Genomic DNA, 14974 nt, shown 5'->3' with positions numbered 1-14974 from the left:
TTAATGAGTCCAAAATTAGTTAGAATAAATAAGACCTAGTATTTGCTAGCACAACAGGGTGACTATAGTAAAAAATAATTTAAATGTGCATTTAAAAATAATTAAAAGGGTATAATTGGATTGTTTGAAACACAAAGGATAAATGCTTGAGGTGATGGATACCCCATTTACTCTGATGTAATTATTACACATCTCATGCCTGTATCAAAATATCTCATGAAACTCATACTATATGTCTACTATGTACCCACAAAAACAATGCAAATGCAATTAATAAAAAATAAAGAAGCTGATTAAAAATGCAGTTTAATAATCGTATTTGATAGGCAAATGAAAAAAACTTGGTATTTGATTGTAGTTGTAAGTAGTTGTAAGCATCAGCTTTCAGGAAGCTTATCAAATTCAAATTCAAGACTCACTATTTACTAGTTGTGTGACCTTGAACAAGTTTTTAACCACTCTGTGCCTCAGTTTCCCTATCTGTAAAATACAAATAAAAAATCGACTTTCTAGGTTATTTTAGTAATTAAATAAGTAATACAAATAAAACACTAAGAATGGTGTCTAGCTTATAGTAAAAGCTCAGTAAATATTGTTTAACTTTTTTATATATAGGAAAGTGACATAGTAGAGAGTAATTGTCAACTGAAATGGAACTTCATGTAACTTAGAAGTAATATAAATTTTCACAACTTTCCCCCAAAGAACTATTAAAAAACATTTCAATCCATTAAAATTTTTTTTTCTCTCTCTTTCATGACATATATGCTGATATAGAATCACTTTGTCGGGCAATAGAGGACCAAATCATCTGAGTTAAACAGCTGCCCGAGCTGCTGCTTCCCAGGGTGCTATGAATTCTGTCAAGTTACTTGCACTTAATTGCTTTAAACTCTAAGGCACTGACAGAAATCTTTATTTTGCTTTATCCAATGCTTGACAATAGGATATAAAAGAAAATAATATAGTCATACATCGCTTAATGATGTCCCTTAGCATTACTTACCTACACGATGTTTTGAGACATGTCTTGTTCGGTGATTTTGTCGTTGTGTGAACATCAGAGAGTGTACTTATGCAAATCCAGATGGTATGGCTTACTACACACCTAGGCTATTTGGTATAGCCTATTACTCCAAGGCCTCAAATCTGTACAGCATGTTACTGTATTGAATACTGTAGGCGACTGAAACATAATGGTAAGTATTTGTGCATCTAAACATAGAAAAGGTATGGTAAAAATGTCATATAAAAGATGGTACATCTGTACAGGGCAACTCTCTTATAATCTTTTGGAACCACTGTCATATATGGGGGCTGATGCTGACCAAAATGTTTTGCAGGGCATGGCTGTATTTTTAAAACATTGAAAAACACCAACTAAAACAACTTATTTTATATTGTTCTGTAAAACAACTTTAGTCCATTTCCAGAACTTACCCTATGAATAAGGTATGGTGTTACCAAGGGATGTAGTTAATGTAGGTGTAGGTTTAAATTAAATTCTTTGGAAATTTTTAAAATATATTTTGCGATTTGGTTCAGCCTTCTTCAGACTCTCTCAATTCATGTCTTCCACTAGTCATGTGGACTATTACAAAAGAAGAAGCAGAATTTGACCTTTGTGTTTACATGGCTTTCCAGACAAAAGTAATTTGCTAGAAACAGCTAAGACCCGTACTGAATGTCATGAGAGCTTTTAGTTCACCACAAAATGGGAACTGCCAGATGTCCTCTTTTAACACATGAAGATTTTCTCACGTACCTTGTATAGCCTTTACCTTGCTGGACTTGTTTGATTATGATTGGCTACAACTGCCAACATAGTAAGTAAGAGATAATTGTGAGCATTAAGTCCCTGGTGCATGCTAGGCTGTGGCTGTGAGCACAGGGCAGGAAATTTGCACTGCTTATCAGACCTGCCTGGGCTACACCACACTTGCAGTCATAAGGGAAAGTTGATTTAAGGGGTATTATGGATGCTCAGGCTGTGGAAACGCCAATGATATAACTTATAGGAAGTCTTCCTTTGCCCTTCAGGTTAAATTCTTAGTGACAGACAGTGGATAATATAGCATAGAACCACTCCATATCCATGCCTGAGATCATATCCAGTGCCTTCCTTAAATCCACTGTCAAAGAACAGCACCAAATTCATCATATATATAAATATATATATATATATATATATATATATATATATATATATATATATATATGTTGTTGTTGTTCACAGCATGTTTCTGTTCTCCACCTCTGATCTGGTCCCCCCACTTCATGGCAGGACCTCTTTTCACTCATCTATCTTTCTTAGTAATATTTATTCAGTGAAAGTCTCTGCCCATTGAATTAGGACTGTGATTTGCCAAGCAAGTTACTTGTTTAAAGTGATGTTTAACATGCTTTTTAAAAATTATTTTTAACAATTACTGTGTAGTAGAAATAGTGTGTTGTTTCCCACTCTATTTATTGGGATCAAGAAAGCGGGTGGCAGGGGAGTACAGCAGACCCAACTGATAGCAATAATTTAAGTATGCCCCAAGAATGCAGATGCACCTGATCCGTATTAACTTTATGCTTTTTACAAGTGGGAGTGGCTCTCCTGTCAAGCCCACTGCCACTGGACCGTCTCTATGTCTCACTCGTTGCATCTGGGTCTCTTCTTTGGCCTCCTGGACATGGTGCCATCCCTACTGAAGTCTATAGGGATTTCTCAGGACAACTGGTGAGCCAGGCAGGAGGTGGAGAAAACTGCAAGAGTGCAGAGATGATAGGATTAGGGAAGGGGTAATCCCTGGGGAAAATCCGGGGTAGCTGTCCACTTCAATGTGGGGCCTGATAGCCACTATCCCTGATGGATGGGGCCTACCATGTGAGTACAGGGACATCTGAAAATGCTGGAGTCTGGAAGAGCTGTTACAGGGGACAGATCTAACCGAGCGAAGGTCACATTCCGAGTTGACTGGTCGCTCCTGACTGTGCTGCAAGCTAAGGCTAAGCTCACAGTGCAGGCAAGAGTTTGTCAATTACAAGATGAGCTTTGACAAGATAGAGGTGCCAGATTAGTTCAGGCTGTCACATTGGAGATGTTACTGTCCTGCCTGAGGGAACAGGATGGCAAAATGGAGACCCTGGCTTATTGGCTAGCCTGTTTGAAGGGTCACCAAATCCCATGCCGACAGGATGGGGCTATGATGACTTAAATCGTCCTGGGACCCTAAGTCCTGGGACCCAATGGAGACCTCTAGTGGGGAGGAGAGTGAAGACTGGGAGGTGCCTATAGAGGTTCCTATTCTCTCTGCCCACCCATGGTCACTACTGGCATGGAGGCAGGCTGGCCACACCTACAGGAAGTAGACCAGTAACACTTGCCCCATCCCGGAAAGACTACACTGCTGTGGAGCTGGTGGAGGTAAGAAGTGGGTTCAGGCAGTGGAGGAGGGTGTTGATCGCAGCGTGGCTTCTCCATCTGTGGGACATGGGGCCATAGGGTAGTGTACTCTCTTGATTTGAGATGAGTAAAATGGCATCTATCATAGATCACTTGGTCCTGAGGCAGGGCCTCTATAGTGCTGAAAATGAGAATCGGGCCATCCCCTTCCTCAGCTGGGTAGTTGTGGGTTACAAGGCAACCTGGCCAAGTGAGGGGGACGTCCCCACATCTCCTTTGCTATGGCAGACTATGGAGGAATTGCAGTATATCGCCTAGGAATTAGTAGGGGAAGCATATTATCTATGCTGACCATTGCTGAGGTCCCGACAATGAGATTTTCACTGCCAGCGTGAGAGAGCCATCTTAAAGTCAGCACCCAACCAATGGTATGGTGCATGGGTACCCAACATGAGCCCCTTGGTAGGACAATCAGTGTCTCGAGCAGCCCTAGCGGCCTCTGACTTAGGAGAGATGGAGAAACTCTATGGGCAAAGGGTGCTTTTGCATCTGGTTGCAAGGCTTCTCTGCATACCTGGCCCCAGGGAAATTGCAGAAGAATGAGTGAGAGGAATGTGAGGGCCATTCAAGGGTATGCTGGGATGGAGTGTCTGGCAGATGCACTTGACAGCAATAGCTTAGCTTAAGCATACCCCGATAGTGCAGATGCACCTGATCTGTATAAATCACAAGCTTTTTACAAATGGGAGCAGTTCTCCTGTTCAGCTCACAACCACTGGGCCGTCCCTGTATGTAAGTCCTCAGTAAACCCTATGTGTTGTTTGCTGACTCTGGGTCTCTTTTACAGCCTCTTGGATCTGGTGCCATTTCTGTTGAAGTTTATAGGGGTCCAGCAGGACAGTGGTATTATTTAGTGTTCCTGTGGCTTTGAACCATAATTTTACTTTCTGGAGTAATGTCACAAGTAGTGATAGCCCTGATTTAATATTTGATGGTATTGCCTTCTTTCTACTTTCTCCAGGGAGGAGAACCTTTCATGAGGATAGATTTACATTCCTTTCTGGTCACCTAGAAGTTATTTCAGTTTCTACCTGGGAATTATTTCAAATACTTTCCCTCATTTCTCACCCACTGCCATGCTGATGACCAGATCATTTTGGCTGAAAGCAGGCAAATGTGCTTTAATGTAGGCATTTGCTGACTGTAGAATGGTCTGAAAGTGATCTCACATTTCTACCAGCTGAATCTGCAAAGCGGATATAAATCGGCAGGAAGGCTGTGTGGATCTCTGATGGACCCCACAGGAATTCTGGGATTCAATGAGCTATAAAGACGGTTCACAAAAGCACAGAACCAAAGGAGTTTTCTACCATGCTTTTCTAATAATTCCCTGTGTCCTCCCCACCCAAATGTTTTTGCACTCCCATGAACATTTCAAAAATCTAAAACCAACATGAATTCTATGCAAGATAAATACAGAGCTTACAATTGGAAATGATCTCAGAACTGCTGTAATCTATTTTGTTCGAGCAGAAATAAATCTTAATCATACTACTATTTCACAGACTCATTCATTCATCTGTCTTTCACGATTTTTAAATAAGAAAATCCCTGGCTTTCCTGTGGAATTATTTTAGGTACAATCTCTGGGCTATGCATGTGACTTACCAGAGAAACAGAGAAGCAGACAGATTTCCTGTTTATAGTTTAACATTTCAGGCCTAACCATTTCAAAAGGAAAGAAGGGGAAATTTAGACATGACAGCATACTATAATGGCCTTTCATTGTTCCTCTTTGTCTGAAATTCCAAGGAAAAGAATTTACCTTGACTAACCTTTGGGAAATTTATCCATCTGTTTGTTTTCCGACTCGGCACGGATGGGCCCTCTGTGTATAGGACACTGTGGCCAGAATTGGTGAACTGGTACTCATTCATGCATTCCTTTACTCAGCAAATGTTTACAAAGACTCTTCTGTAAATCAAACACTGTAGGCTGGAAATTTTTTAAATTTACAATTTAAATTTTTTTCAGTTGAGCTCTCATTCTAGTATTAGAGGTTTAAATAAATTGTTATATTGCAGTGCTAACAAAGTGAAGAGAATTATTAAATGCACCTCCTTCCGTGCAGGTCAGAGAAGTCAGAGATGGAATTTTTGTCTGTTGAAGAATGATGATCTATGGGATGGGAAAGAAGGTGGGGTGTGAAAGGAAATATGTGAAATGCGTATCTCTGTTCACATAGAACTTCTGGAAGTGTTGGAAAGCAGACAGCTATTAATCAGAAAAGTTCACAAAATAATGTTATTTCAATGTCAAATAGCCAATTACATTAGATGCAACAGTATGTAACTTATAACTAATTAGGCTCTATCCAGATTAGCCCCTCCTTTAAAGATGGAGAATCTGGGGCTGTGCAATGATGGAATGAGCTGCATGAGGTCACCTGGCTGGCGGGAAGCAGGAGCGGGTAATAGAACTAAGGTCCAAGTCTGTGATTTCAGATACTGAATAAAACTCGATTTAACAGCATCTTATCTAATCTGTTTCCCTTTATTAGTTAGAACAAATCAAGGCTGTGTAATATATTTAATTTTATTCACTCTATGTTTTACAACCAATTCAGGAACCTGATAGACAGAAAACGCTCTATATACAATCATTATTTGGAGCACTCATACAAGAAAGCCCCTCAAAACAAAAAATCTCCACGCTGAATAAAAGGGTTTGTATTCATGTGTGCTTAGAAACACAGGCGTAATAATATTTTATGTACGAATAACATCTTACACTTTACAAAGTGCTTTCACAAGCATCATATATTTTTCTTCCACATCAACTGTGTGGGGTAGCTATTATGGCCCCATTGTACAAATTAGGAAATTGCAAGTTAGAGTTTGTGACTTAATGCCACACAGGTAATAAGTGGCAAAGCCAGAGTTCAAATCCTTGTTTTCCCACTATACTTTCAGTATTCTTGCTTCTCTAATACACAGAATAGGTAATAGATGCCATGCACCTTCCTGTGTCAGCCTGATATTTCAGTAATACTTGCGGTGACCTAGACTTTACTGGGAGTTTTCATGGACACAAAGCAGTTTAGGTAGCTGTGTTCTACCTTCAACAGCACACAATCTATCTGAGGAAGATGTGACTGAAATGAATAAAATAAGGCATAATACAAGATAGTTTTCAATAAAAATCTAAATTTGTGCTGGCTTTAAGGGCAAGTGTTCCCCAGATGCCAAATTACGTTAAGAAATAAAAGTCTCTTGGTGATTTATTTTGGAAACCACCAAACTGAACCATCATCAATTTACACTATACTACTTAATTTATTTAATGCAATTTATTTGCATGAATGATGCACTAATAATCTGGAAAAATGTAATTATAGAAGATCAAGAATAATAGTACTATAATGCCAAATGCCAGGCTGTGCAAAAAAATTTACGTCTGTCTTAAATTCCAACAAGGGAATAATACTATCTAGTTTTCTTAATGGATGAAAAACAACCTTGTCACAGATGGAGTTTTCAAAACCCTTTCCCGGTAGAAACATCAATCCTTTGGTGATACTGGGAAATTCACTCTGTACCACTAGGCCAATTAAAACAGTTGCACAGCAGTTAGCTGCAGGGAGGATCTCATGCTCCAGAAAGACTGCCAATATTCCAACCCAGATAACTGGGACCTGAAAACTTTGCATTCCATTATTGATGTTTTTTAAGTAGATAGCAAAATGTGGGAAATGCCTTTTAAATAATTAGTTCCATACTCCTCTTTTTTTTGAGTAATTTGACCTTTTAAAATTCTGCTGAAAGATGATTTATATTTTACAAAGGTGTATCATTATTTTATAGATCTGTTTTCCTGGTTGATCCACATTTTGTTATTTTTAAACCTTCACTTTTCCATATGCTTTGTCATGAGCAATTGTGTGGCTGCCTGTGGAAATAACAAAGAAATAACAAAGATAATTGTGTGGCTGCCTGTGGAAATAACAAAGATAAGACGCAAACAGTTGCTTCCTTAACAAAGGACTTGATTACATCTAAATTGCTTTTAAGGTAGTATTTTCACGATCTACTATTATTAATATCACATTGGAAACCCTTGGTACTCCTGACTTTGATAACATTTTACTCCATTTTATTGATAGCAACACAATAGACTGTGTTAAATTTCTAACTACGGAAGACTTCGGCACAATGGTGCTTACACTGGTCACACATTGTAATCACCTGGGAGATTAAGAAAAATAGTGTCAAAAAAATTAATTAGGAGGTTATTAGGCTGAGTGCTTTGGGTTCCTACCCAAGCAAACCAAAACAAATTTGGCGTAAACAATAAAATGAACCTTAAGCTTCTCCAATCAGAACTGCCAATTAACATCTAACTAGAGAATCTACCAATCAGAAACCACGAAACCACGAAACCACAAACCAACCTCTAACTAGAAATTTTACCAATAAGAAACTGCCAGCTAATCTCCAACTGGGGATGTTCTACTTTAACCAATTCAATATTTTCTGTCTTACTTCTGGAAATACCTTGTAAAAATTTTCCCCGATTCCTACCTGGTTAGAGCCCACACGACTTGTGGTTCGGGGCTGCCTGATTTATGAACCACTGTTGGCTCAAATAAACTCTTTAAAATTTTTGTGTGCCTAAGTTTACCTTTTAACAATATTGGTGCCTGGGTCTCAACCATCACCCATAATTTGTAATTCAGTGGATCTGGGATGCAATCTTGGTATTCATATGTTTAAAAACTTCCAGGGGATTCTAACGTGCAGCTACGCTTAGGGAGTTACAACTTGGACTGGAGGAAATCACTCTAAAAGCTAAGCAGAAGTGACTTTTTTCTTAGACAGAAGGTCTCACTCTGTCACCCAGGCTGTAGTGCCGTGACATAGCCATAGCTCACTGTGACTTCAAATACCTGGGCTCAAGCGATCCTCCAACCTCAGCCTCCCAAAGTGCTGGGCTTATCGGCAGAAGCCACCATGTCCTACCAGAAGTGACTTTTTAAGAAATTGTAAATTAAATCTTTAGTTAAAAATTAGTAATATTATGGCCAGCATGAAAATAGGACTCTTGTTAATGAAATCCAAGTATTATGCTACTTGTAGGTGGTGATGTGTTAGTAAATGTTTAAAACCAGCTCCGTAAGAAACAAAGCTATGTTTAGCTGTGTTTGTCTATTTCTCTGGTTCTGTTTGTCTGTTTCTCCCATCATAGCTGATTTCAAGCTACCAATGGTTTTACAACTGACTTGCCAAGTTTCTGAAAATTTAGCTCTTAAGCCAATTTTAGCCAGCTTCATTTTACTACCACATCTGAAAGAACTCGATCAGGCATGCCAATCATTACCTGATTAATATTATATAAGTTATTTATTTTGGGGGGATAAAATGCATTTATTTAGGCCTTATTTAGATTACAGAAGATAATAATCAATTCCCGTTTTTTGAAGTTGCTTAGACTAGCAGTATTGTTGGTTTGTCTAGGATTCATTTTAACAAGTTTCTTAATTGTTTTTACCTCTGTGAAAATAATATTCTTAATAAATTTAGTCACCTGGTATGCAAATCACTTAAAACATCAACAGCTATGAAATCTTGTGATGTTCTCTTCATTTTGAGGTATAATAACATGTTCTACTTGAACATCATATATATTACTAGATAAACAATAACAACAAGACATTTCTATAATGCTTTTTCTGTGCCAAGAACTGTTCTAAGCACTTTACATATATTAACTTATATGTTAATATATGTTTAAGTTAACTTATAAGTTATTCACTCTGTATTTAACTTATATTTAACTTATAAGTTAATTTAAACATATGTTAGACATATAAGTTAAATATGCCTAACTGATATTAAACATATAAGTTAAAATAAATATTAACTTTTTTTTTTACAGCTCTTTGAGATATATTCTATTGTCCCCATTTTTACAGAGGAAGGAACTGGGAGTGAGAGAAGTTATGTAATTTGCCTAGTGACACACAGCTAGTAAGTAGCATATTGGAATTAGAACTAGACAGTCTGTGTTTTTTTTTAATTAATTTTTTTATTTCAATAGGTTTTTGGGAACCAGTGGTGGTTTGGTTACATGAGTAAGTTTTTTAGTGGTGATTTCTGAGATTTTGGTGGACGTATCACCCTAGCTGTGTACACTGTACCCAACGTGTAGTCTTTTATTCCTCCCTATACCCCACCCTTTCTGCCAAATCCCCAAAGTCCAGTGTATCATTCTTATGCCTTTGCATCCTCATAGCTTAGATCCCACATACGAATGAGAACATACAATGTTTGGTTTTCCATTCCTGAATTACTTCACTTAGAACAAGAGTCTCCAGTTCCATCCAGGTTGCTGTGAATGCCATTATTTCATTCCTTTTTATGGCTGAGTAGTATTCCATGGTGCATATATATATCTCATATTTTCTCTATCCACTCATTGATTGATGGGGATTAGGGCTGGTTCCATATTTTTGCAGTTGCAAATTGTGCTGGTATAAACATGTGTGTGCAAGTAGATTTTTCGTATAATGACTTTTTTTTCCCTCTGGGTAGATACCTAGTAGCGGAATTGCTAAATCAAATGGTAGATCTACTTTTAGTTCTTAAAGGAACCTCCACACTGTTTTTCATAGTGGTTGTACTAGTTTACATTCCCACCAACAATGTAAAAGTGTTGCCTTTTCACTGCATCCATGCCAACATCTAATATTTTTAAAAATTTTTTGATTATGGTCATTCTTATGGAAGATCTAGGATTCAAGGGCTGCTGTTCTTGCAGGAGTGAGGTAGTATTGCACTGTGGTTTTAATTTGCATTTCCCCAATAATTAGTGATGTTGAGCATTTTTCCATATGCTTGTTGGCCATTTGTATATCTTCTTTTGAGAATTGTCTATTCATGTCCTTAGCTCACTTTTTGATGGGATTGTTTTTTACTTGCTGATTTGTTTGATTTCTCTGTAGATTCTGGACATTAGTCCTTTGTCAGATGTACAGACTGTGAAGATTTTCTTCCACTCTGTGGGTTGTCTGTTAACTCTGCTGATTGTTTCTTTTGCTGTGCAGAAGCTTTTCATTTCATCAAGTCCCATCTATTTGTCTTTGTTTTTGTTGCATTTGCTTTTGAGTTCTTGGTCATGAAGTCTTTGCCTAAGCAAATATCTGGAATGGGTTTTCCAATGTTGTCTTCTAGAGTCTTTATGGTTTCAGGTCTTAGATTTTTAAGTCTTTGATCCATGTTAAGTTGATTTTTTTGTATAAGGTGAGAGATGAGGATCCAGTTTCATTCTTTTACGTATGGCTTTCCAATTGTCTCAGCACCGTTGGTTGAATCGAGTGTCCTTTCTCCACTTCATGTTTTTGTTTGCTTTGTTAAAAATCAGTTGGCTGTAGGTATTTGGTTTTATTTCTGAGTTCTCTATTCTGTTCCATTGGTCTATGTGCCTATTTTTATACCAGCACCATGTTGTTTTGGTGACTATGGCCTTATAGTTTGAAGTGGAGTAATGTGGTGTCTCCAGATTTGTTCCTTTTGCTTAGTCTTGCTTTCATGTGTGGGCTCTTTTTTGGTTCCATATGAATTTTAGGATTTTTTTTCTAGTTCTGTGAAGACTGATGGTGGTATTTGGATGGGAATTACATTGAATTTGTAGATTGCTTTTGTCAGTATTGTCATATTCACAATATTGATTATACCCATCCATGACCATGGGATGTGTTTCCATTTGTTTTTGTCATCTATGATTTCTTTCAGCAGTGTTTTATAGTTTTCTCTGTGGAGGTCTTTCACATCCTTAGTTAGGTATATTCCCAAATGTTTTATTTATTTTGCAGCTACTGTTAGAGGGGTTGAGTTCTTGATTTGGTTCTCAACTTGGTTGCTGTTGCTGTATAGCAGGGCTACTGATTTTTTACATTAGTTTTATATCCTGAAACTTTGCTGAATTAATTTACCAGTTCTAGGAGCATTTTGGATGAGTCTTTAGGGTTTTCTAGGTATATAATCATATCGTCGGCAAACAATGAAAGTTTGACTTCCTCTTTACCAATTTGGATGCCCTTTATTTCTTTCTCATTGCTCTAGCTAGGACTTCCAGTACTATGTTGAACAGAAGTGGCGAAAGTGGGCATCCTTGTCTTATTCCATTTCTCAGGGGGAATGCTTTCAACTTTTCCCCATTCAGTATAATATAGACTGTGGGTTTCTCATAGATGACTTTTATTACCTTAAGGTATCCCCCATGTATGCCAATTTTGCTGAGAGTTTTATCATAAAGGAATGCTGGATTTTGTTAAATGCTTTGTCTGGGTCTGTTGAGATAATCAGGTAATTTTTGTTTTTAACTTTTTTTTATGTGAGGTATTGCATTTATTGACTTACATATGTTAAACTATCCCTGCCTCCTTGGTTTGAAACCCACTTGATCATGATAGATTAGGTTTTTGATATGCTGTTGGATTTGGTTTGGTAGTATTTTGTTAAGGATTTTTGCATCAGTGTTCATCAGGGATATTGGTCTGTAGTTTTCTTTTTTTGTTATGTCTTTCCCTAGTTTTGATACTACGGTAATACTGGCTTCATAGAATGATTTAGGAAGGATTCCCCCTGTCTCTATCTTTTGGAACAGTGTCAATAGGATTGGTACCAATTCTTCTTTGAATGTTTAATAGAATTTAGCTGTGAATCCATCTGGTCCTGGTCTTTTGTTTGTTTGTTTGTTTTGTTTTTGAGATCTGTTGCCCAAGCTGGAATGCAGTGGCACGATCTCAGCTCACTACAACCTCTGCTTCCGAGGTTCAAGCGATTCTCCTGCCTCAGACTCCCGAGTAGCTGGGACTACAGGCACCCACCACCACGCCCGGCTAATTTTTTGTATTTTTAGTAGAGATGGGGTTTCACCATGTTGGCCAAGCTGGTCTTGAACTCTTGACTTCAGGTAATCCACCTGCCTCGGCCTCCTAAAGTGCTGGGATTACAGGCATGCGCCACCGTGCCCGGCCGGTCCTGGCCTTTTTTTTTGTTGGCAATTATTTTATTACCATTTCAATCTCACTGCTTGTTATTGGTCTGTTTAGAGTTTCTAAGTCAGCCTGGTTTAATCTAGGAGGGTTGTATATTTCCAGGAATTTATCCATCTCCTCTAGGTTTTCTAGTTTATGTGCACAAAGGTTTTCATAGTAGCCTTTAATAATCTTTTGTATTTACGTGATATCAGTTATTATCTCCTGTTTCATTTCTAATTGAGCTTATTTGGATCTTCGCTCTTCTTTTCTTGGTTAATCTCACTAATGGTCTATCAATTTTATTTATCTTTTCAAAGAATCAGCTTTTTGTTTAATTTGTCTTTTATATTTCTTGTTTCAATTTCATTTAGTTCTGATCTAATCTTCATTATTTCTTTTCTGCTCTGTTTGAGTTTGGATTGTTCTTGTTTCTTCTTCAATTCTGTGAGATGTGACCTTAAATTGTCTATTTGTACTCTTTCAGAGTTTTCGATGCAGGCATTTAATGCAATGAACTTTCCTTTTAGCACCGCTTTTACTGTATACCAGAGGTTTTGATGGGTTGTGTCACTATTATCATTCAGTTCAAAGAATTTTTAAATTCCATCTTGATTTCATTGTTGACCCAATGATCATTAAGAAGCCCGTTATTTAATTTCCACGTATTTGCATGGTTTTGGGGTTTCCTTTTGGACTTGATTTCCAATTTGATTCCACTATGATCTGAGAGAGTACTTGATATAATTTTGATTTTTTAAAATTTACTGAGACTTGTTTTGTAGTCTATCATATGGGCTGTCTTGGAGAATGTTCATGTGCATATGAATAGAATGTATATTCTGCAGTTGTTGGGTAGAATGTTCTGTAAATATCTGTTACGTCCATTTGTTGTCGGGTGTAGTTTAGGTCCATTGTTTCTTTGTTGACTTTCTGTCTTGATAAGCTGTCTAGTGCTGTCAGTGGAGTATTAAAATCCCCCACTATTATTGTGTTGCTGTCTATCTCATTACTTAGGTATAGTAGTAATTGTTTTATAAATTTGGGAGCTCCAGTGTTAGATGTATATATTTTTAGAATTGAGTTATTTCCCTGTTGGACTAGTCCTTTTATCATTTTATAATCTCCCTCTTTGTCTTTTGTAACTGCTGTTGCTTCGAAGTTTGTTTAGTTTGATATAAGAATAGCTACTCCTGCTCTCTTTTGGTGTCCATTTGCATGGAATATCTTTTAGCACCTCTTTATCTGAAGTTTATGTGAGTCCTTATATGTTAGGTGAGTCTCCTGAAGACAGCAGAAACTTGGTTGGTGAATTTCTTTTTTTTTTTTTTTTTTCTGAGATGGAGTCTTGCTCTGTCACTCAGGCTGGAATGCAGTGGCATAATCTCAGTTCACTGCAACCTCTGCCTCCTGGGTTCAAGCAATCCTCCTGTCTCAGTCTCCTGAGTAGGTGGTACCACAGGCACATGCCACCACACCCAGCCAAATTTTGTACTTTTAATAGAGATGGGGTTTTGCCATGTTCCCTATGCTAGTCTCGAACTCCTGACCTCAGGGGATCCACCCACCTAGGCCTCCCAAAGTGCTGGATTACAGGCAAGAATCACTGTGCCCGGCCAGGTTGGCAAATCTTACCCATTCTACCATTCTGTATCTTTTAAGTGGAGTATTTAGGCCATTTATATTCAATGTTAGTACTGAGATATGAGGCACTTTTCTATTCATCATGTTATTTGTTACCTGAATACTTTGGTTTTTTTCATTGTGTTATTATTATATAGGTCTTGTGAGATCTGTGTTTTAATGAAATTCTATTTTGGTGTATTTCAAGGATTTGTTTCAAGATTGAGAGCTCCTTTTAGCAGTTCTTGTAGTGCTAGCTTGGTAGTGGTGAATTCTCTCAGCATTTGTTTGTCTGGAAATGTTGTTATCTTTCCTTCATTTATGAAGCTTAGTTTTGCTGGATACAAAATTCTTGTCTGATAATTGTTTTTGTTTAAGGAGACTAAAAATAGGACCCCAATTGCTTCTAGCTTATAGGGTTTCTGCTGAGAAATCTGCTGTTAATCTGATAGGTTTTCCTTTACAAGTTACCTAATGCTTTTGCATCACAGTTCTTAAGATTCTTTTTGCCTTGACTTTATATAACCTGGTGATTATCTTTTTGTGATGAATTTCCCAGATGTTCTTTGAGCTTCTTGTATGTGGATGTCTAGATCTCTAGCAAGGCCAGGGAAGTTTTCCTCAATTATTTCCCAAAATATGTTTTCCAAAGTTTCTCTTCTTCCTTGGAAACACCAATTATTCTTAGGTTTAGTCCCAAACTTCTTGGAGGCTCTTTTCATTTTTTTAAAATTCTTTTTTCTTTGTCTTTGATGGATTAGGTTAATTCAAAAGCCTTGTCTTCACGTTCTGATCTTCTTTCTTCTGCTTGTTTGATTCTATTGCTGAGAGTTTCCAGTGCATTTTGCATTTCTCTAAGTGTGTCCTTTATTTCCAGAAGATGTGATTTTTAAAATTTATGCTATCTATTTCAAAGAAGAATT

This window comes from Macaca nemestrina, chromosome 8 (genome assembly GCF_043159975.1).
Source record: "Macaca nemestrina isolate mMacNem1 chromosome 8, mMacNem.hap1, whole genome shotgun sequence".
In the NCBI taxonomy this organism is placed as follows: Eukaryota; Metazoa; Chordata; class Mammalia; order Primates; family Cercopithecidae; genus Macaca; species Macaca nemestrina.
The sequence above is the reverse complement of the archived record's forward strand: the minus strand, read 5'-3'. Positions refer to the sequence as shown.